The sequence below is a fragment of the Myodes glareolus genome, chromosome 10, assembly GCF_982192425.1.
Source record: "Myodes glareolus chromosome 10, mMyoGla1.1, whole genome shotgun sequence".
Lineage (NCBI taxonomy): Eukaryota > Metazoa > Chordata > Mammalia > Rodentia > Cricetidae > Myodes > Myodes glareolus.
In genome coordinates this window covers 27,847,758-27,872,591 of record NC_142035.1, presented here as the reverse complement: position 1 = coordinate 27,872,591, position 24,834 = coordinate 27,847,758, and the positions used below count along the sequence as shown (strand labels likewise).

Sequence of the window (24,834 nt, the reverse complement as noted above, 5' to 3'; positions counted from 1 at the left end):
AGAAACTCCTGCCCTCTGTGCACACTGCACAATGACTAAGCAGACAGCCCTGAATGCCAGGGTGACAGGCACTCCAAGGCAGCTCGGTTTGTGTCATCCTTTCCAAACAGCTTCACTAAATCCTGAGTACAGCAAACATGTTTTGAAAACTGTTTCCACACGTACAAAACCAGATTTGGGTCAGTTTCAGGACTCATGATGTTCACCAGCTTCTAGCTAAGCTTGCTATACACATCTGCTGGCTAGCATGCCTCTAGAAAGGGAGGCCATGACAGTCAAAGGAAATACAACAAGCAGTGTGGAAATGGACACAATGCTGACCTGACAGAGGATGGTCAGCATCTGCAGAAAGGACCTGGATCCACCTAACAGATGCGAAGGGAGAACACAGGAAGTGATTTCCCATAAACCTTTTCTCATTTTCCCCCTTCTTCCCTCTCAAGTCAAAAACCTACTGGCGGAGCAGTAATACAGAACCCTCTGCTGTGTGAGTCCATCGGAGCTTCACCCTGAGTCAAAAGCACACGTGTACTCCAGGGCCTGGGTTCCAGTCCTGCTGGCACCGCGAGATGACTCGGCTACCAGAGAACCCAAGGGGCCATGAGGCCTGCTGATTCTGACTGGTAAACAGCCAAGTCTAGAAATGCCCTCTTTGGGCGGATGAAGCTCTGAAAAGATCCGCTCTCCAAGGTGTGTTCAGGTTGAGAAATGGGGGCGATGATCAAGCAGGAAAGGAGTCGGAGAGGAATTCCCAGTAGCCATTATTTGTTGTTTTGTTTGTTTACTTGGTTTACAGTTTGTTTGTTTGCCATTTTGAGACCAGGTCTTACACTATAGTTGTGGCTCTAGCTGGCCTTGAACTTGCAATGATTCCACTGAGTGTTAGAATTATAACAGGTGTGTACACAGTACGAAATGGTCATTCTTGTAACTCTGATGGCTCGGCTCCTCTGTGAAGATCAACAGCTCCTGCTCTACGATGAGCATGGATGAGCGGAGTCTGAGTCAGTAAATGATACCCAGTGGAGTCAGCCCTGCACCAGCAAGGTCCCGAGTGTCTCAGGAATCCTCACAGCAGCTCAGTCTCGACTTCCCATTCCAAACCCCACTATACTGAAAGCCATTTTCTAGATTTGTTTATGTAAAAATCTTAAGTGACGCCAGACGGTGGTGGCGCACGTCTTTAATCCCAGCACTCGGGAGGCAGAGGCAGGCGGATCTCTGTGAGTTTGAGGCCAGCCTGGTCTATAAGTGCTAGTTCCAGGACAGGCTCCAAAGCTACAGAGAAACCCTGTCTCGAAAAACCTTAAACACACACACAAAAAAATCTTAAGTGGCTTCAAAATGTTACTAGAAAAGACGAATGGGATCTAAAGCAAGGGTTGGAGAAGTGGCATTTTAAACAGGGCCCATGCACTGCCATGCACGGGCCAACAGTGGTCTCTGCCAGGGCTGGGGGCACTGAGGCACTGTCATTGGTATCCTCTCTCCTCTGTGCTTTGGCATCTCTAACAGCTGTTGGGTGACACAGAAAAAGCCATTTTCCGATTTCCTTCACTACTCAAGACAATTGTAAAGAAAAATAGGGGTTGTGGATATGGCTCAGTGTCTCGAGTATTTCCTTGGCATGTATGAGGCCTGGGGTTCAATCACCAGCAGCACATACATACTGGGTGTGATGGTGGCGGCACATGCCTGTAACCCCAGCACTCATAGATGGTGGCAGATCAAGGTTATCCTAGGCTATACAGCAAGTTTGAGGCCAACTTGAGCTGCATGAGACTCTATCTCAAAAAAAAAAAAAGGAAAATGAAAAAAAAAGGAAAATGAAGTAAAGAAATAATAACTGTAGTCATTTCCCAGAGTAAAGCAAAATAATTTCTTCTAAAGTCCAGAGGAGACAGGAGTTAGCCTAAAATAAAAGGCTAGGTCAGCACTAGCCTATGCTGTGAACTAGAGCACTGGAATCTGGTAACTCCTTATTCTTTTAAATCAAACACAGGCATGTATCACCCAGGAACCTGGGTGGGGAACATGGTCTGTCATAGGTTTTCTCCACCAGGATGGCAGTGGGGGGGGGTGAGTCACTCAGAGGGACACACATGGGACAGGATGTGGCTCTGACCTCATCCATGATGCTTCTGGGTCCAGCAATCCTGCCTTCAGACAGAAAGGTCAGAGCAGAAAGACTGAGGGAGATGCTCCTTTGTGTGGGAGGCTCAAATGCCCAGTCCCTGAAAGATGCAAGGAATTCACACGTAACACTCCCCAGAGCAGCTGAGGCAGACCACAGCAAGGGCTTTAGAGAAGCAAGTGACGCTTCCAGGCAGAGCTGGGGGAGGGGGGAGCCCAGCATGAGATGAACATGTTTCTAAACTCTAGGGATGTTTATAAAGCAAGTACACTCATAACTCCCACCCAGAGGAGGGAAAGATGCTGACAGCACATCCAGGAGATCCCACTGTGACAAAAGCAACAGCTAGTACTCCGTGACGCGGGGTTGAGGCGTACTTCAAAGACTGTAAAATTTCTTTCAAATGTCTTAAAAAAGCATCTCTTTTGACCTCAATATTTATAGGCATTCCCTTGGAAAGTGACATTTCTCCTGGAAATCACAAGGCATGGTATAACGAACTACCTTATATTTAACTTTTTTTTCTTCCTTAATTAGAATTCAAAGGTTAATCATCCATGCATGGCAGCATACCCCCATAGCTCATAGCTACCTGGAAGGCAGATGTGGGAGGACCACTTACATCCAGACGTTCAAGGCCAGCCTTGGCAACGTACTCAGACACACAGCCTTGAAGAGAGAATGTCACTCTGCCACTTCAGTTTCATATAATCCACACACACATGCTTTAAGATGCCATAAATGAAGATACAAGTCTAAGTTTATATTTGAATTATATCACAAACCTTGTACACTGTAAATCAGTGCCTGACCAAAGAAAATCCTAACCTTTTATAAAGTTTTATGAAACACACACACACACACACACACACACACAACTGAATACATCTCAAAATCACAGGGGTCTGTAATCCAATCAAAGTGACCCTTTCTCAGATGAAGACTGCTGTCGATGAAAGCAACAGCTCTCATCTCAAAGGAATAAAAGACCTGGTTTATTCTAAAGCCCAATGTGAGTGATCATGTCCTAGGAATACAGACTGGGGTCTCCCCAAATAGCATATTCCAAAGAGGTAGCAACATCCTAATTTTTATAGTCAAGGGGACAAAGCCATGAATCAAGACACTTTTTAAATATACTGGTGGGCACATCAGGTAGGCAGGTCATGGCAAGATGGAAGAACTCTGCAATGGGCCTTGGATCCTGCAACGCTCCTACCCCTTTCTTGCTGGAAGAGCAGGGTTTTGTTAAGCCATTACACTCCAGAATGCTTTATCTGCTAGTCACAGGATGTTAAGTCTGCGAGAGAGAGGCAAGGAATGGCCATTTAGTGGCTTCAAGACAGCCCGAGATACATTATAGCCAGGCTCTGGGCCTGCAACACTGCAGCCTTTCCACATCACTAGGGGTCTAATAAATCAGCCTCTGCAGACACGGCTCCTATCAAGGAACTCTGATTCCCGGCTTCTCCTGTTGGCCAACCATCAAATTTTGTCCAGGTTGGGGATATATACTATTTATTAAATATTATAATGTCCCCCTTAGCTAGGAACACTCATTTCCAGGATGTGATGGAGATAGGGTGAACAGGGAGTTAGAGAGCGGTCTTTAGGGAAAGGAATAGCGGATAAAGCCGATACCCTGGACCATATCGTAAGTATTAGCCACCATTATAGTCACTGGACAAAACACAAAGAGCAAAATACAAAGAAGAGCCTCCTCAAGAAAGCACCTAAGGTAAGCAAAACACAGGATTCTGGAAGTGAGCGATAGTCACAGGGGCACTGAGAGGGTCCCCACATTCACACAGCTGGACACTGATGGAAACCCAGTCTCGAGCGTGTAATTCCTGCACTTGGGAGCTGGAGTCAAGGAAAGAAAAACCCTGTTTCAAAAATGAGGGGGCAGAGCAGGAGACACGTGTAGCAGGCTTTTCCTTTTAGGTCACCAACTAGCTCCCAAATCATGACATGGAGACTTAATATTAGTTAGGAATGCTTGGCCTTATCTTATATTCGTTTCCTGCTAGCTCTTGTAACTTTTTTGTTTGGTTTCTTGAGACAAGATTTCTCTGTGTGGCCTTGGAGCCTGACCTGGAACTTACTCTGTAGACCAGGCTGACCTCAAACTCAGAGATCCTCCTGCCTCTGCCTGGGATTAAAGTGCTGGGATTAAAGGCCTGCGCCACCACCGCTCAGCCAGATTTCTCTTCATCTACATTTTATCTCAGGGCTGTTTTTACTCTGTCTGCTGGCTGGTAACTGTCTGGCCGGCCCCAGGCATCTGTCTCTTTCTCCTCATTCTCTCTATTCTCATTCTTCTCTAACTTAGATTTCTCCTCCTATTTATTCTCTGCCTGCCAACCCGACCTATCCCGTTACTGCCTATCTATTGGCCAGTCAGCTTTTAATTAGACCAATCAGGTGCCTTAGGTAAGCAAAGTGAAACAGCAACACATCTTTACATAATTAAACAAATGTGGAATAAACAATGTAACACATCTTTACACAGTTAAAGTAATATTCCACAACAGAAACAAATGTAACAACACATCTTTATATAGTTAGCAATTTCCACAACTGACCCAGCTCAGCAGTTAAGAACACTGGCTACTCTTGCAGAGGACCCGGGTTCAGTTCTCAGCACTCATACGGTGGATCACAACCATCTGTAGCCAATTCCAAGAAATCCAATGCCCTCTTCTGGCCTCTGTGAGCACCAGGCATGCGAAGGCTTGCAGCTTGCTACCTGAGTTTCTGGCCCTCCCCTCATCAGGCAGGCAGAGATCCATGGCCCTTCCTTCCATGTGGATAACAACAAAAACAGTTAATAACCCTCACCTCAGCTATCAGCAGGACCTATGCAGGACTCAGGAAGCTGTGACTGTCCACTCCCTTGCCTAGAAGGCAGATGTAACTGGCTGCTGAGGGCTGAGGGCACAGGGGAGAATATGTTTCTAGCTCTATGCTTCCCAGAGAGCTTTAGAAACATCTTGAGGGACAGCTCTAAGCAGGTAGACAGAGGTACTGAGTATCCTGAACACGCAGTTTTGAGAGCTGCAACACAAGGCAGTAAAATGTAGAGACAGCTGTGACCCCATTTCATAGAACAGAAGGCTCTGGCCACTCACTGTGCTCTTCCCCAGATCATGCACCAGAAGCAAGTCACGGGCTCACAACGCCGGCTTTGCTCTACAAAGTCGTTTTGTTTCCAAGGCCTTGTATTATTCTCCAGGGCCTTATGTTTTGCATTATTTTTAGTTTCCAGCAATTACCAGTAAGCAGTATCTGTCTCAAGAGACCTCAGCCATCTCATCCTATAGAGATGACTATCTGCGATGATTTGCACTGAGCCACAGAGACAGTCGAATCCAGGGTGCTTCTTTCATATGAGTGAACCAAGTCCACAGGGCTCCCCAGCCTGATGACCCAGGGCCACAGAGCACTTAACTGTCAATTCACCTTCAGATGAAGAGAATGCTCTGCTGGGCAGGAGCATAAAAGATCAGCAGTGCGCTGTAACTTTGTAACTCGCTGGGGTAAGCGACCAGGTACAGCACCGTGTGCACATGAGCCACAGAGAGCCATGCTCTAGACAGAAAGGCCGATGCAGTCTGCTTGCACCGGAACTCTCAGTTACCTGGTGAGCTGATGCAAAGAAATCACTGGAACCCAGGAGCAAAACAGCCAGATCCTGTCTCAAGCTTTAAAAAGGGCCAGGAGAAGCAAAATACAAAGCATTCACTCACCGATGGGTATTTCCTGAGCACCCACTGTATACCTCATGTCAAACTAAATCCTTGGGGTACTATAACTAACATGGCATACAGGTGGTGTACATACATACACGCAGGCAAAACACCCATATACACAAAATTAAATTAAATAAATATTTAAAAATAGGGGGGAGGAAAGGAGGGAGGGGATGGCTTAAACAATTTTGGTAACTAAAAAAGTCAAAAGTCTGGACTTTGGTCAGTTGGGTATGTTTGAATGTGCCCACCGGAAGGTCACATGCGGAAGTTTTGTACAAAGTAGGGCAGTGTTGGGAGGTGGCAGAGCTACTAAAAGGCAGGACCTAGTGTAGGGACAACAGTTCACAGGGATATGCCACCAAAGGACATTAGTGTAGTTCTAGTGAGACCCCCAGCAGGTCCCTGAAAGAGTAAACTTTTACAAGTGAGCCTGGTCCCTTTAAATCTCTCTTTCGGTCTTAACATGTTGATCTCTTCTACACTGGCACCTACTATTATGATATCACTACCAGGATGCCCTCACCAGAGGTTTAAGTGGTAAAGTCATCAAGGTTGAACTTATAGCCACCAACACTATGAGCAAGACAAACTTCTATTCTTAAAAAAAAAAAGAAAGAAAGAACAGCCTCAAGCATTCTCTCATAATAACTCAAAACAGACTAACAGCTAAATATAGCAACTGAAAAAGGGAGAATACTAACACATTGCAACCCACGGAGAGAAAGACTCACGTCCTATGGATGAATTTTGCCTAAATCTTTAGACGGCCCTAAACCTTGCATGTGCGGAGCAGCTCCCACCACGCCACTAAGAAAACCGGACTGAGCCTTAGGCTGCTGCCAGCAGGCGGCTTTCAAGCTGGGGCCGCCTTCCCGGTGACGGTAAAAATCAGTGTTTGCCATGAAATACGAAGAGAACCCACAACATCTGTGCTGCTCATTTCACAAATCAAGAAGTAATTCAAAATACGTCACAGAAGTGCAAAGTCAAAAAACAAACAAAAAAAACCACTCTCAGCTGGGCGGTGGTAGTGCACACCTCCAATCCCAGGATTCAGGAGGCAGAGGCAGGTGGATCTCTGTGAATTCCAGGCCAGCCTGCTCTATAGAGCAAGTTCCAGGACAGGCTCCAAAGCTACAGAGAAACCCAGTCTCGGAAGACTAAAACCAAAACCAACCAACTAAACAAACAAATAAAACAAAAAACAAAACCAAACAAACAAAAAAACACAAGAGAAACACATTCAGAGAACTTATCAGAAGATCCAGAGGTTGAATCAAGTGGCTACTGTGGCCGCTCAGCAGTGCGGAGGAAAAGGTTCTGCATGGAAGCATGCACACCAGGAATCTTGGCAGAGAAACAAGCTATGTTAAAAGGACCAGATGGAAGTTCCAAACTGAATGCCAAGTGTCTGAAACTAAAACCTCACCTGATGGCTCAGCAGCAGCACGGAGGTGACAGAGGGAAGAGGCGTGACTTAAATTCACAAGTTGAGAAGCCACCCAGTCTTTAAAACAGATAAAGTGATCTGAGATGTTATGCATGCACACAAACACGCATACATGATGTAATTATAATCTTAAAAAAACCCACATTATTAAAAAAAAAAGGAGCCCTGGGGCTGGAAAGATGGCACAGCAGTTAAGAGCACTGACTGCCCTTCCAGAGGACTCAGGTTCAATTCCCAGCACCCACACGGCAGCTGACAACTGTCTATAACTCAGTGCTGGGGATATAATGCCCTCTTCTGGCTTCCAGAGGTATTGCAACCATGTGGTTCACAGGCACACATGCCAGCAAAACATTCACACACATCAAAAAAAATTTTAGAGGCCAGCCTGGTCTACAAGACTGAGTTCTAGGACAGGCTCCAAAGCTATACAGATAAACCCTATCTCAAAGAACAAAACAAAACAAAACCAGATTCCCCTTCTCAGGCTGGAGAGATGGCTCAGGGGTTAAGAGCACTGACTGCTCTTCCAGAGGTCCCGAGTTCAATTCCCAGCAACCACATGGTGACTTACAACCATTTGTAATGAGATCTGGTGCCCTCTTCTGACCTGCAGCATACATGCTGGCAAAACACTATACATAATTAATAAATAAATCTTTAAAATAATTTTTTTAATCCAGTAAAAGGAAATTAACTCCAAGAATAAGGAGTTAATTTCTCAAGGGCCCCAAACACAAGATGAGAAAAACATAAAGTCTTTTCCCTAAATGACCTAAGTTTCTACATATCTTGCCATTCTCAGTAGTTTGTTTCATTTTGTTTTAGTCAAGTGACTTTAAAGGTTGAGTTTCTGAACACTTGCCTCTCAGCATGCAGGTCCTGGGGTTTCCCCTCAGTAAACTGAAACTTGGTGGAACACTTGCTAAATAACCTTTGATAAACAAAACATTTCTTAAGCATGAATATCCTGGACACATTCCTAAGCACTGATGCATCGAGTCTCATGAGTCACCAAGACTGTTCCCAACTGACAGGTGAAGAAACTGAGGCCTAGAGAGGCAAGCAATTTGTCCAAGGTTGTCGCAGAGAAAACCTTCAGTTGACTTAGAGACTGTTCACCGGCTGGGGAGATGCTTTGGTGGGTGAGAACCTTAGCTCTGCAAACACAAGGACCTGAACTGAGGTGCCCGGCACCCACATGAAAGCTAGGTGTAGCCCAAAAGCACAGCCAGGGTTCTGGGGTTCACTGCCAACCAGTCTAGCTAGGGATAAATCAGCAAATCACCACTGAGCTCTAGGTTCAGTGAGAAACCCTGCTCTAAGGGAATAAAATGGCAGGTAGAGCCAGCCACCCAATGTCCTCCTCTGGCCTCTACATTCACACACGCACCATTGATATTATCATCAACACGCACACACACGCGTGCGCGCGCGCACACACACACACACACACACACACACACACACACGCCTCTTCCACACACTGTTTTCCCACTGGCTTTGCTGTAGATGATCCTCGGACTGTACAATGAAAAGCTGCATCTTACTATCTTATTGAAGAAGTTGCCTTTACAGACCTCCCATGTCCTCGACAGGAAGTTGCTTGTCTCTGCCTCCCCTGTCCTTCAGAAAGAAGTAGCCTTCAGTTATCTTCTCCTGATGGGAAAATGAAGCTTTTTGTAACTGTACTGGAACCAATCCAGAGAAAAGGAGCCAAAAAGATGTGAGCTCTAAAACTTTCTATCAGAAACTTTTCTTTACATTCACAGAGACCAGAACCCCCATGACTTAGAGAGAGCAGCCCTGTCTGGTGTCAGAATAGCAGAGTTCCCAAAGTTTCTAGGCACCCTGTGCCAGCCCACCTTCCTGACTCCCTCTGCAGGCCTTGTGCCATTAATACGCCAGCAAGGTGGCCATGATAACTGTCCTAGCTAGGGCTTCTATTGCTGTGACGAGATCATGACCAAAAGCAAGTTTGGGAGGAAAGGGTTTATTTGGCTTACAATTAATTCCACATTGAAGGAAGTCAGGGCAGAAGCTCAACTAGGGCAGGAACCTGGAGCCAGGAGCTGATGCAGAGGTCATGAAGGGGCGCTGCTTACTGGCTTGCTCTACCTGTTTTCTTATAGAACCCTGGACCACCAGCTCAGGAAAGGCACCATCCATAACGGGCTGGGCCCTCCCCCATCAATTACTAATTTAAAAAACGCTTACAGTCAGATCTTATGGAGGCATTTTCTCAATTGAGGTTTCCTCTTTTCAGATAACTCTAGCTCATGTCAAGTTGACAGAAAAGTAGCCAACACACTAACTTCCCACATAAATCTTTTTCCTTGCCCGAACAACTGGCCCCTCCAGTGGCTGGACTTTTCCAGTGGTGACAAATATGGGTCTTGGCAACGAGGCCATAGAGCTGATTAAATGAGTCCTAACTCCAGTTACAAAACCAACATAAAAAAAAATAGTTCCTCATTCCTACCAACAGTGCACAAACACATCAAGAATTTTTTCGTACCTAAAAAATGTTTCGGGGCTGGAGAGACGGCTCAGGAGTTAAGACACTGGGTGCTCTTACAGAGGACCCAGATTCTATTCCCAGCATCCACATAGTGGCTTACAATACCTGTACCTCAAGTTCCAGAGGATTCAGTGCCCTCTTTCGGCCTCCATGGCACCAAGCACAAGACTGGTGCAGCAGGCGAAACACTTGTGTATGTAAAATACAACATTTTAAAACTGTTTCTATGAAGCACAGGGATTTCACATCCAAAATAGATGAGAACGTTATTTCTTTCATTTTCCTACCAAATAGAAAGTCTTAATACCATGCAAGAATCTGTATTAGTACCCCTAACTACAGGGAAAGGCCATTAATGTCAATAGTTCACCAAATTAAGAAAAAGTTTCAACCAAGCACTTCACACCCCAATCCCAGTAAGATGCTTTCTCTTCACCAGAACCCAGGTGTAATGTTTTTTCACGTTAGCTATAAAGGAAGTAAGAGAATAAAATAGTATAATCTATAAAAATCTAATCAGGCAGGGTAGTAGTGGTGCATGCCTTTAACCCCAGCACTTGAGAAGCAGAGACAGGCGGATCTCTATGAGTTCAAGGCCAGCCTGGTCTACAGAGTGAATTCCAGGACAGGCAGGGTAGTTATACAGAGAAACCTTGTCTCAGAAAACCGAAAAAACCTCACCAGAAAGCCCCAGGAAAGTTCACGTACACACACGCTTCTCCTAATTACTCTTTCCTATCTGAAATTCCAGTCATGCAACGGGGAGCCTGAGGCACAACACAGTGTTGACTGTTTTGTTTAATCTCTGCACATAAACAGTCCAGAGAATCTGGACAGAAATACTATTTTGGATTTCTACTTCTAAAGAATGGACCTGCTGTGAAGGTCAACACCAATAACTGGAAGGCACCAAGGGATTCAGAATTGCCCCAAACTGGTTATCCTAAATGCAGACACACAACCATTCAAGAAACCAGACACGGAGGAGATCACTGATTTCTCTACTGTAGCTATTTAAAAGACATGCCAAACAAAATAACCTAACGAGTTATAATCTTGGGCTGATGCAAAGTTTCCCCTTAGCCAAGCAGGAATCCAGAACCGCTAAAAATGAGACTTGGGCTGGAAACATGGCAGCGACACACACAGGGCCTCAATGTCTAAAGCAACTACAGAAGTTCCGAGCACTGCAGTGGCAGGAGGCCCAGGGAGAGACAGCAGACCAAGGGACACTGTAAATACGGCACAACGGACCTGCTCCTTGAGGCCAGGAGTAAATTACCCAGTGAAAATAAACTCGCCAGGAACTTGTAGTGAGCAAGGAAAAGGAACTGGGAAGGAATGCCGAGAGCCAGGAAGCAGAACGGCTCAGGCGCATACCTGGTTCAGAGAGAAGCTCACACAGCTGTTGGCCTACTGTGCACTGGCATTCTCTCACTCTGACTCAAAAGACTCTTTTTAGAAGCACTCCGATCAAAAGTCCTAGAAGTCAGAACTTGAGGCTACCTCATCCATTATCTTGGGAACCATTTTCTCTTGACAAACGGGGCAACTGAGGCTCAGGAAGGTGGATTCCAGTTATTCCAAGAAATGAGCTGAGCCAAACTCAGCACAGGAGGCTGAGGCAGGAGGACCTAGCTAAGAAAAATTGCATATTCAACGTGGATCCCAGTGGCACCACAGTGGGTTTAGTTTGCGTACCTACTCTCTGTGCTATTTGCACAATTATGTCACATGCTAAAGCATTCGTTCAACATGACCCCATCCTTCGGCAAATCTATACAGGGGCATGTCTGGTTGAAGACCTCGGGCAGAAACCAGAACTCTAAAGTATCCGTGTGTGTAGGAAGTGAAGGGTGAACCAGTCAAGGCAGGAGACCAGACTGGGCACAGATGTTGGCATGAGACAGAAAATGTTTACACCTGATGCTCCTCTGAGGAGCGTCATCTTCCCCTGCTCTTTAGACCCTGAACCACAGAAAGACACTGCCCTTCACAGAAACCTAAGAGATCACTAATTCTACGGCAAATGACAAAGAAAAATAGAGTCAAAATCTGATGGGTGCGAAGATAAAACATCAATTGAGGTTAGCCCCAAATTCAAAAATGCTATCATAAGGAAGGCCCATTGTGGAATAAGAGGGATACAAGGGGCTTTTCTGAGTCATAGACTGTGGATCACTGTGAATGGAGGGCAGACGCTTTCAAAATGTTAATACTTTTTCTTTAATCTTGAGGATTTTGTACTTGTATAAAATGAAACATGATCAGACCCACCTTCCATTTCTCCCTTCCAACTTCCCCCAAATCCTCCCTAATTTGGTCCCTTTCCACTTAATTTCCTTTTGTTTGTTTGTTAACCTACTAAAAGTCCAATTACTGCCGCATTCATGCACAGTTCCAGGGACTTGGCTGGGGCAGCAAGGGAATAAGATAAACACACGCACACAGACAGGAAGCTGGGGTCGAGGGAACTGGGCTCTCTGCTGAAGAAACCTCAGCACCCCAGAAGTTTGACAAGATTATTAGATAGAGTTAACAGAGAAGTGGGACCAAAGCACATGGCTGCACAGGAGCTGGGTTATTACGTACAGATAAACAAGGAGGCAGAGTTTACACAGCTCAACCAAGGAGACAAATTTAGTTAATCTTAGTAGGAGGGCAGTCTTCAGATGCAAGAATGGGTGGGGGAGAAAGCGAGAGTGGGTATTTTCTGCACACACTGCCAACACTCACACTAGCACCCCGAGGAGAGCTTTACCACCTCTCTGAGCTCCAGGGGACCCTATGGGATCCTTATGAAGCTAGGCCTATATTAACAACACACATTTGTTCAAGACTTCAGTCAGGGATTTCTGAGCTCCCTACCAGTGCTGCCCACCTGTGTATGGGTGTGGAGTCACTCAGTGAATCATGAGAAATCCACCAGTGCCCACAAGCTCAGGACAGAATGATTCTCACTCCTCTAGTAACTATCAGCTGTCAGTAACTCCGGGTAAGGGATGGGACCCAGACAGTACTCCCCATCTTTGCCAGAACTGGGCAGGATTAGCTTACACAGCTAACCATGGCTGCTGTTGAGCTGGTGAGTGCAGCAGCCATGTCAAGTCCAGAAGACAGCACTTCGCGGCGTTCCTCCCCATTACCCGGCTCTTACACTCTCTCTGCATCATCCTGGGAAATGTTCCCGGAACCCTGAGGGAGAGAGGAGGTGCCATAGATGTCCCATCTATGACTGAGCCCTTGAAATCCCTTATTCTCAGGGATTTCACACATACATACACTTTCTCTCTAAACTTTAGCCCCAAATTCTCAGCAACCCAGGCTCTATTTCTGACAGATTCACAATCAGGCCATACATAGGGCCTGATACAGCTCACCCACTACTCCTGCAATGAGGCTTACACAAGTCCACCAAGAACCAGGTATCCGAAGTCTGTTTCTCCCATGCTTCCACAGCATCCTGCCTCCAAGCACAGGACCTACCCCACATCTAGGGGTTGTCATCCAGGAAAACCAGAAAACCCTTGAGATACAAGGGCAAGCCCCCCCTCCTTCTCTCCTGGTCCTAATTTCTGTCTTTTGCCGAGTGACACAAAGAATTTTGACATAACTGACTAAGCCACCTGCAAAGAGCCGTGCTCCACTGGATCAGAAACTGCACAAACAATACCGCTGAAGCAGCTAGTGGGCCATGCCTGCAATCCACATTCCTCGGAACACAGGTAAGCCTCCCTGTGACCCATGCTTCATCTCTACTAGCTCTCCCTTCTCCAGGCACAAGGTAGCACATCGTACCTAGGAAAGTCTTCCCTTCAAAGACAGATTCCTATGGAATAAGAAAAAGGGCCATAACCGGGCAGTGGTGGCACACATCTTTAATCCCAGCACTCGGGAGGCAGAGGCAGACGGGTCTCTGTGAGTTTGAGGTTAGCCTGGTCTACAAAAGCTAGTTCCAGCACAAGCTCCAAAGCTGCAGAGAAATCCTGTCTCAAAAAGCCTAAAAAAGAAAAAGAGAAAAAGAAAAGCAAATAAAAGAAAATAAAAGAGAAAGAAAGAAGAAAGAAAGAAAGAAAGAAAGAAAGAAAGAAAGAAAGAAAGAAAGAGGGCCATACCAGCACATCTCTCTCTAATGTCTAATTTAGTTGCAGAATCAAGCTCCTCAATCACATATGCAGCTGCTACTGGGGCACTTCTGTGTGTTCCTCTACATCTAGACTCTTCATGTGTGTCTTGTCTTTCTGATTCATCAACACTAACTGCTTTACTCTGATCATCCTGAAACTTTTGTTGAGAAACACACACACACACACACACACACACACACACACACACACACAGAGAGAGAGAGAGAGAGAGAGAGAGAGAGAGAGAGAATAGATGAAGTCCTAGGTGAATGTGTATTATTGACATGGGCACAGCCTTGTCAAAGACCCTAATAACTCAGAAATATGAAAGCAAAGTCTTACCCGGGTGACACTCAGAGGAATAACAAAGGAATAACAAAGCCTTCCCCCTAGCCCAAGGGTTTAGGAAAGACTGGCCAGTGTGTGCAAAATCTGGAAACCACGGCTTCCTCCCGTTCCCCCAGGACAACTGCTCCCAGACAGCGACCACCTACTGAGACTAGCTAATCCCTCCTCCTTATTGACCGTAGGAGGTGTTTCCTTCAGAGTGAGCACATCCCACCCAATCACAGCTTTGTCTGCCGGTCCTTCATTCCCACCAAATCCCCCAGCCAGGTCTCCAAGGTCAAGCCCTGCAGGACTCAGCACTCACACCCACAAACACGTGGGCCTTGAGAATCCTTGGGCTGAATGGCACAACCCTGAGTTGTAGCTCCCACCGCTGCTGACAGTTCCAACGGACTAGATTCCACTCTTTGTTTCAAGATTGATTTTATTATCTGTGCGAATGTGCGAGTGTGCGCATGTGCAGACAACCAAACTCCTTGTTCTTAAAGACAGTCACGGAGGTCAACTCTCTTTGCAGAAATGATGCACCTTTACATCTACCCTGCATACTGCTATGCACAGAGGAGCAAGAGAGTAACTCAAGTTCAAGTACCTCAGCTACCACTGACGCCTTGAAGTCTTGTCCACCTCCCGATTTGTTTGCACTGTACTACACTAGGTTTCCGGTCACTGGCAGCTAAAACAACTTAACTGACATACATCTGAATGTGCAAAACTCTTACGAGACTTAAAACCCAGAGCTTTTGATTTTCCTAAAAGACAGTGACCCTCCCCTTAGTGAAACTCCCAACATATCAAAATCATTGCTTATTCCATGAAGCAGATCCCCAAATAAGGTAACTGGGATCTCTGAGACTGTAGCACATCAGACAAAAAAGAAAACAAGAAAACACCATTTTTCTCTAATGAGTACAAAACAATGCACAAAAAAAATGCAATACACACCAGCACTCTTTTCAAACTTGAGCGATCAAAATTATGTAGAGGATTCTGGTTTCGTCGAGAAACAAAACATGACTTGAATGCAAGGGAGACCACACACCGGCCCTTGGGAAAGAAGAAGTCTCACTGGCTCTCCATCACTTAAGTCCGGGCAGGTGAGTCCATACCAGAGAGAAAGGAAAGTGCAGGGCTAGAGATACGTCCCGCAAATGGGAGATAGCCTCCGCGTGGTCCATCAGTTCCTGGAAGACTTCAGCTGTCAGAACATGTTGGCTCAAGGTCACCCAGGAGGATGGGGGTGGGAGCAACTGCAGTCACCCTCCAACAGCTCCAGGTAGAGTAGGATCCAAAGTTTTGACCTCCTGCTGTGAATAACCAAATTTCTGGCACTGAGCCTGAATTTCTAATTCATATTTGAGGCCAAGGACTGAGTTAAACCCAAACCCAGAGTCACTGCCACTCAAACAGTGATGAGCAGAAAAGTAGCAAAGCACACAGAGATCTCTTCCAGGCCAGGAAACTTTGAGTTCGGGTGTGAGGCCAGGACGGTGCCCCAGATTTTATATCCTGCCTCTAGATCTTTACTGAGCCTGGAAAAGGATAGGTAGCTAACAGCTACCTAGCCATGGTATTACTCAAAGGCAGGTACCCACGCTAGGCAGAAGGCGCTCAGGCGGGGTCCTCAAGCGTTTCGAGTCTCAAATGTCACATGTATTATCTTGAAAATTTAGAGTGTGCCACTCACTAAATGACAGCCAAACCCATACTTTACTGTTAGAATTCTGCTGAACGCTCCTAAAGATGCAAATTCTAAGGGATTTACACCTGGCTATCAGCATATGACCCCAGGCCACCCATGTCCTGGCATGTCTTCAAACTGCAAAGTAAAATGAGTAGCGCATTTTCTATAAGTTTACACAAATCTTTAAAACTTAAATCCTAACTTTTCCTTTAGCAAGTGTTCTTTTTCTATCTAAGTCAGTGTTGTAACATCTTATGACACATTCAAGTTTTTGGAGAAGGCTTTACTATTTTCTCATTCTGAAAAAAGAAAGAAAAGAAAAAAGCAGTATCAGCAGTGTTGGGGCAAGCCAGGTGGTGGGGTGGTGCGTGCCTTTAATCCCAGCCCTAGGGAAGGAGAAGCAGGCAGATCTCTGTGAGTTTGAGGCCAGCCTGGTCTCTAGAGCAAGTATCAGTTTGAGGTTAGCCTGGTCTCCAGAGCAAGCGCCAGGACAGTTAGGGTTGTTACACAAAGAAACCTTGTTTCGAAAAACAAAACAAAAAACCACTTGGGAAGCCACACCAGTGTTCCAACATTTTTTGGGGTGCTCTTGGACCAGGAATGGTGATCAGTACCAAACTCAGAGTGGGCTGTAACCGCCACCCCAAACTTTTGGAGGGTGGGTTGCGGTATCCTCCTCCAATTTTTACTGACTCTCCATTTATGTAACAGAGAGAGCCTACTTTTCTTTACCATATGAAGACTGGTGTTGCTAATGATGAGGACACACACTGCTAAGTGAGTCATTTACCAGTTTCATGACTATGCTAACATCACTGAGTGCACATACACTAGCTCAGATATTGATGATTAATAGAGGCCTGAGTGGCCCCTCAACAAGTTCCACACACAAGATGCTTGAGGCTGCTGCCAGCACAGCAGGGCATGCTGTCTTACAAGAATCTTTCTGAAGAGAAAACTAAAGTCAGGACAGAAGTAGTTACAGTAAATACATGAACGAATAAGAGCTGTTTATCCTTGTTATTGTTACTGGGCTGGGGATGTGGTTCAGAAGTAGAGCTTGGCATTCCTGAGACCATGGGTTCCATCCCCAGCACCCCTAAAAGTAAACATTACACATGACACCAAACTGCGTGCAAAAACTCTTACAAAACTAGCAGATCAGACTGATAACATCAGCGATTCCTTAAACTAGGACGTAACAATCATTACAAGGTTACAGGAATGACATCCCTGATAGGGTTTTTTCCCGTTCTCATTAGGGCCACCTTCACTTAGCCTGATCTGTAGTAGTTTAAGCCACTACTGTAAAACAAACACGGCGGGCAAGCTGGCTGCTGCCGTAACCGCTTCCACCGGCATGTTCCTTCTCATACACACCTGTTCTTGAACAGTTCATAAACTGCTTGGCTTAGTGTTCTGTTGAACAAACCCATTTTCTTTCTATCTTTTCTTCTCCCCCCCCCTTCAAAAGTAGTGTAAATCCATATCAAGAACCTGGAAATCTCAGCCAAAAGCCTCTAAGAAGACACATCTTCACAATCCCTCTCAGCTACCTGCAGTGTGCAACAGTTGACCTCTGCATGGGGCCTCTCAGGACCGCCTCTCCGGTTCCAAAGCTTGACTAAATCTTGTAGCAGAGACAGCTGACAGTTTGTGTGCGCGCGCAAGAAACCACGAATTGGACTCCCACCGTGGGATCTGTGAACTCAAAAGACAACTAGACTGAACTCCAACACGGGATCACTGCCACTCTATACTGATAGACCGGTCTTGGAAGTGCACAGCCAAGTAGCAGAACGGGTGCGCAGCCAGGGACGACCTTGACACAGATGCAACAGGCTACTCCGCCCCAGAGAGGTGTCCCAGTTTTCAACAACTGAGTGCAAACTGATAATCACAAGGACGTCTTCACGAGGCACAGGAGAGACCGACGCGCAGTAACAACTCTAGCAGGTGCTCCCAATCAAGCACGGTCCCCAGCTTTTCCAGGGGCACTGGTGGGCACGAACCCAGGCCGGGCTTGCCTCCCGCTCCCGTTCCCCTCGTTAAGAGGACGAGGGCGGGAAGCGCGGTCCGCCCATGCAACACGCGCTCCGAGTTCGTCAAAGTTTGGGGCAGCGGCTGCACCCCACGCCGAGTTCGGTACAGACCATCCCTCCCGGTCCAAGAGCGCCCCAGAAAAGCGGGACTCCGGTGTGCCTTCCCGAGCACGCGCCCGCATTCCAGGTATCCGCTCCGCTACGTTCTGGCTGCAGCATGATGCCGACCACCGCGGCCCCACTCGGCCCTCTTCGGCCCCGCTCGGCCCTCTTCGGCATCCTTCGGTCCCGCTCGGCTCCCCTCCCCTCAGCTCCTATCTCCACGCCCTACTCACCTGGGGAGTGGGAGGCTCCGCTCTCCGCGCGTTGAGTCCGCGATGTGGACGCCGGGAGCCTATTGCAAAGCGATCCGGGTGGGCTCCCCAGTCGCGCGTCTCTCGGCCGCTCTTTGTGTCCGGCGCCCGCTGCGCTCCCTTGGGCTCCCAAGGCCTCCGGGCACCGCCCCCTCGTTCTCGCGGGGCCTCCCCAGGGAAGGGGAGGGGCGGTGTCAAAGGGCGGAGCCTTAGGGGCGGGGCAAGGAAGCAGGCGGAGCTGGACCAAGGGGCCTAGTTGGTTAGGAAGAAGAGGATACAGTAAAAAAGCTAGGCTCTGGAAAATAGGGTGTCATAAAAAAACAAGTTATTTAAGTCCTTTCAGGTGGAAAATTCTACAGAGTGGAAGGCAGCCAGGGTTCTGTAAAAAGCCCATTCCATACTCTGATCATCCATACTTTGGCTATTTCCCGTTTAATGTGTCATAACTTGTCCCAGACAGTGATGGACTGGACAGCTATGCACACCCTGTGGCAGTGGTGTAGCTGTGAGACATATAGCCAGGACCCTGATTCCCTCTAGATTGTAATATGAGGATCCCAATTGCGTTGTGCCATAGTTACTACTGTGAAGAATGTGTTTTATTGGGACTGGGGAGATGACTTGGAGCATAAAGACACTTGCCTTGCAAGCCTGATGATCCGAGTTCAATCCCCAAACCCATGAAAAGGTGATAGAAGGTGCTGGAGAGTTGGCTCAGCAGTGAAGAACACCGGCTGGTCTTCCTGAGGACCCAAGTTCAATTCCCAGTACCCACATGGCAGCTTACAAACATCTGTAATTCCAGTTCCAAGGGATCCAATGCTCTCTTCTGGACTCCTCAGTCACCAGGCGTGCATGTGGTGCATAGACATACACGCAAGCAAAACACCCATACACATACATTGACTCCACAGAGCTTTCTTCAGAACACACACACTGTGGTAATGCTCCTCTAGACACACACACACACACACACACACACACACACTCATGCAAGTATCATGCACACACACATTCACACAATATTAAAGCTTTTAAAATATTTTTTAAAAAGACTATATGTTTTCTCTATCTCCTTACACTCTGGATTTTCATGTACTGTTAGAGAACAAGCTTGGTATTAGTGAGAATCACCATGCCATTTACTGAATGTTGGACTTTTACCATCCAGTTATATGGTCTTTAGGATCTTCACTTCCTTCATCTGTGAAGTGGAGTTGCGAAAAATACCCATTGTAGGGAGATGAACTAAATGATCCATCCGGTCAAGTCAGCAACCAAAATCAGCCATCACGGCAGTGGCTCCGAGCCAGAGAGAAACAGGGTATGTTGCTCCATTTTCTTTGTCTACAGCAAATAGTTGAGATAAAACTTATGAAGAAAAAGGGTTTCTTTGGGCTTTCAACTTTAGAGGTTTTAGTTCACACCACATCAAAGCTGGGATGTGGGGGTAGTGGCAGAATCCCTTCAGGGCAACCCCCTCAATGACCAGAAGATTTAGTGTTAGGGTCTATTGCTTCAACAGTACCACAGACTAGAACCAAGCTGGTAATATGTGGGAGACAAACCTGTTCCAACTCTCATGTGAGGGGAATAAGGCCCTCCATATGACAATTTAAAATTTAAAAATACCAATGTCTGAACCATCCACTTGAGATTTGTTCAGGAAAAAATCTGAGTCAATCTTGTCTCTCGTTCTTATACTTCTTAGTCTAATTCACACATCCCAACCGCATCACATCCTGGTGGGTCTTCTTTTTGTGACCATTTTATTTGTTTGATTTCTAAAGGTGATTTAATCAATTTACTCAGTGAGCATGGGGGGGGGTCACATGTATTTCATGGAGTTGCAACATCCGTGTCAAGCTAAGCCATCACACAGGCCCCAGAAGGAAGTATGTTTTAAACAATAATTACTTCCTACTTCTTCTTTTAACACAAATGGTAGAACACATGCTCCCAAGCCTTCACTAAAGGAGTGGCATTCAGACCAGGTTCTGAGACTACCTGACTTCCCACAGAAAGACAGTTGCTTTTCCCAATAGAGATAGACATTTTCCCCTTCAAATCTCTCTGACAGGCAGATGACACTTACCTTCCCAACAAGAAAAGTTGCATTGTCATGGGACAAAATGGGATCCCCTTTCATTTGTGGATATAATGTGTCATTTTAAAGCCAAGGATCTAGGAAACAAGGCTTCTGCCCCCAGAGACTATGGGTTTAGCAGCCCACGCCGTTACCTTATCTATTCTCGCTCAGCAAATGCTGAGCAACTGGGCGGCTCTCCACTCCAGCATGGCTGACTCACATTCATTTTAAAATTATCAGCTGTCTGTGTGAGGGCCACAGCTCTCCCTCCATTTTACGCAGTTGTTTTGGCAGTAACTCAGTAAACTCTTGAACTAATATTGCTATTTTATTTTCTTTTGTCGTTTTATCTAATTTTAATTAATTTATGAATTTACTTATTTATTTTGGTGCTGAGCATGAACTTATAGCCTTCAGCTGGCTGAGCATGTGCTCTAACTGCTCCAGTACATCTCCAGTCTTAACATTGCATTCTCAAGGTATGATAGAATGAGAAGCACTAACAGAATTTCTTTCTGGTTCTCAGACCATATCTTTTTCTTTGAATTTTGTCTTTTTTTGTTCCCGACTGAACCAGAGAAGGAAATGACAGAACCACTGCAAAGGTTTCAAGGTGTTCCTGAACAATCTGCCGTCTTAAAAAATCTCTTTCTTCACCATTTGATATGAGTGACGTTTGGTTCAGGTGTTGGGAATTGAACCCAGGGCCATGTGCATTATAGGTATGTGCTCTATCACTGAGATTCACTCCCAGACGATAATGGAAGACTTTATGACTGCTTACATTTTCTCCTCCCTCCTCCGTCCTTCTCTTCCTCCCTCCCTTTATCTACATCTGAACCCAGCCTTCTTGCCCAGTATTTTTAATATCAGTTGGCTTGTACTGTGTGATTTCTTCGTGCTTCCCTCATTCCTCTTCTCCTCCTCCTCCTTTTCCTCCTTTTGTAAGACACGGTCTTTCTATGTGGGCCAAGCTGGTCTGGAACTTGGCAATCCTTCTGCCTCAACCTTCCAAATATCAGGATTATAGATAATGCCACCATACTCTCCTTCCTCCCTTCCTCCCTTCCTTCCTTCCTTCTGTCTTCCTTCCTTCTGTCTTCCTTCCTTCCGTCTTCCTTTCTTCCTTCCTTCCTCCCTCCCTTCCTTCCTTCCTTCCTTCCTTCCTTCCTTCCTTTATTTCTTTTCCTTTCTGGTAGTCTAGTAGCTGGAAGACATGGCATGGAGGGGGATGAAATGGAGCGATAGTTCAGCTAAGATGCTGCCTTAGTCCAGTTTTTGTTACTATAAAAATAATTGCAGTTGGATAATTATAAAGAAAAGAGTTTAATTGAGCTCACAGTTTCAAATACTGATGATCTAAGATTAGGTGCTCCCGACTAGGGTTGGCCATGCTTTTTCACATACTTGGTGTCAAACTCTTTTTTTCAATGGTGAAAAAATATGTGTAGTTAAAATTAGCCAGCTGGACTCACTTTAGATGATCCCAGTTTTGTTGAAAACATACAAAGCTAGCAGAATATTTGTTGGCAACATCCAAAGCATCATATTCAGAAGCTAGGGGAGCACTTGATTTCTTCTCTTCATCAGCCCTCTCAGGGTATCAACTTTAGTAACAACATTGTTGTAAGAGTTTCTCTACTGTCTGTTTCATCTGGAGCTTGTTGCCTTCTCTCCACAATCGACACAAATGTGTTACCATCTATCTTCATGGCTCTGTGATCAGGGAGAACTTGATTTTCCCACAGTGGTCAAGCTAGTTTCTCCTGGAGACACTCGTGGAAGGGTATTTGGGCCTCATCTGAAGGCACAGGGTCTTGAGCCTCTGACAGTGAGTGACCTGTAGATACTCTTGTGACTGGGGATGCCTTTCAGCACTGTCTTTTTAACTTTCAGCTCCTTCACTTGGGAGGTGCAAGAACTTCCTTCTTCACTTATATCGACCTTTTGGTGAAAAGGCTTTCTTTCTTTCTTTCTTTCTTTCTTTCTTTCTTTCTTCCTTCCTTCCTTCCTTCCTTTCTTTTTTCTTCCTCTTTCTTTCTTTCTTTTTTTTTTTTTGGTTTTTTGAGACAGTGCTTCTCTGTAGCTTTGGAGCCTGTCCTGGAACTAGCTCTTGTAGACCAGGCTGGTCTCAAACTCAGAGATCCACCTGCCTCTGCCTCCTGAGTGCTGGGATTAAAGGCGTGTGCCACCACTGCCCAGCGGTGAAAAGGGTTTCTGATCTCAACCTACTCTTGCTAGGACTAACCATGAACCCACAAGAGCAATATCACCATCTTCTAAGGGCAGTGGCCACAGTGGTTACCTTAGACTAGGTGCTTCTTTCCTAAAAATTATTTTTTTTCTGCTTTGTTTTTTTTTTTTAAACAGGAGCTTAGCTATATGGCCTAGGTTGGCCTGAGAATTGAAATTCTCTAGCCTCAGCTATTTAAATACTGGGATTTCAAGCATGGAATTCTATGTGCAGCCTACCACTGTAGGTGGAGGCTGCTTGTTTGTTCCTGGCCAAAAATAACCACACAGAAACTGTATTAATTAAAACACTACTTGACCAATCACTTAAGTGTATTGCAAGCTAGCTTGTATATCTTAAATTAACCCATTTCTATTATTTTATATTTTACCACAAGGCTTGTGGTTTACTGGTTATTATCTAGCAGGAAGGCATCTTTCTCTTTCAGCACCTACATGGCATCTCCCTGATTCCACCTACTGTCTCTCTATATGTCTGTTTGGATTTCCTGCCTGGCTTTTCCTGCCTGGCTTTACTCTGTTAAGCCATTGGCTGAAAGCAACTTCTTTACTAACAAATAGCAATAAAACATATTCACAGCATACAGAGGGGAATCCCACATCACCTCCCCTTTTCTGTCTAAATAAAAAGGAAGATTAAAGATGGATGCTATAAAGTAATCCCACACTAGTTGAGAATTGGGTATAATAAAGGGTTATTTATTTAGAAGTAGACTCACAGATCACAGTCCTCTGCATGAACAGGGAACAGGAACTGAATCCAGCAGCCAGGAGAGCAGGCACACAAGTTTTATGGGTGCATTTATAGTATAAGAGACCACACCCAAGTGGGCTGGTATCTTAAAGGCTATTGGCTGAAGGAGTTCACATAGCACCTCCCTTTTTTCTAAATAAGAGAGTTCTAAGCCTAACACAAAACTATATATAATAAGAACAAATATAAAGTATAAAAATTAGAATTATAACCAGCATAAACAATATCAAGCAAGAAACACATGCTAAATGTTTCAATAATTATCCTATCCTAAGGAGTCTAAGTCTTGTATTAGAAATAACTTGGCCAAGTAACTATGACTATCTAGTCTTCAACCCCATTGAAGACCTAAGAAGGGAAATAATATTACTTGAGAAATCAGGAAGTAAAATCAAGCAACTTCCAAAATATTCAATAAATGACATAGTCAACTGGCTACCTGGGCAATTACCAAGTCTTTGGCTAAGGCCTAGAGTAACTGACAAATCATTTTCAGAGGCAGGAAAACTTTCAAAACCATCTTAGACTGTCTTGGCAAGATTTGAGAGTCTTTTTCTTTTTGTATCCTGCTTGTCCTGTTTGTATACTGTGTATTTTGTCAGTGGTCAAGGCAAGAGTAGTTTTTTGCCCAAAGTCCAGTTTTGCCAAGAAGAAAACAAACTCCAAATGGAGTGTCTTCAGTGCTCAACATCCTTTCAGGACTAGATTCCTGCCATGAGGAATTGTGTCTCATCAACAGAACACTAATTTATTTAAATGCCGTATTTTACATAGAATATTGAACCATCTTTAAACAACTGAGCAGCAAATGAGGACAATGACCTCAAAATAAAAACAATGTATAAATATCTTGATCAAAGGTAGAAATCTATAGTACAATATGATAAAGATATCCTAAAATTGTATCAACATACAAAATGTCTGAAGCAGAGGTAAAGGCATGCATTCATACAACATGACAAAATAACTTTGCCTAGGTATACAAATATTGTAAACAGAAATATGAGCATATTCAATATAATTTGAATTTGTATCAATCTACATGATTCTACACCAATGTAAATTGCTTATAAATAATAGCTCACATGTATTCACTCTATTATTCACTATTATTATTAGTGTGAGTAAGCTCACACTAATCTACCTATTACCAGATCCAATTTTCCTTTTTAGTATAATTTAACATAATAATATAACAAAATTACATATAACATAATTACATATAAAAATTACATATAACAAAACAGTTATCAAGAAAGAATTATAGTTACAATATTTAGTCCATATACATTTGGCAAATTAAGGAACTTACTCTATCATCTAT

The 24,834-nt window shown here is 45.0% G+C and overlaps 1 protein-coding gene across 3 annotated transcripts in view; it reads right to left on the bottom strand.

Moving 5' to 3' along the window:
• Ninl (ninein like) overlaps positions 1-18,551 on the bottom strand; it is a 68,729-nt gene extending 50,178 nt beyond the window's left edge. For 2 of the 3 annotated variants that reach the window (XM_085697254.2, XM_048453256.3), the window contains exon 1: positions 18,397-18,551. The gene's annotated coding sequence lies outside the window, so the exon portion shown is untranslated. Of the gene's footprint in view, positions 1-17,575; positions 18,042-18,396 lie in introns of those variants that run through there. The other variant, XM_085697255.2, reaches the window with a different exon arrangement.
• Between the last annotated feature and the right edge of the window lie 6,283 nt (positions 18,552-24,834).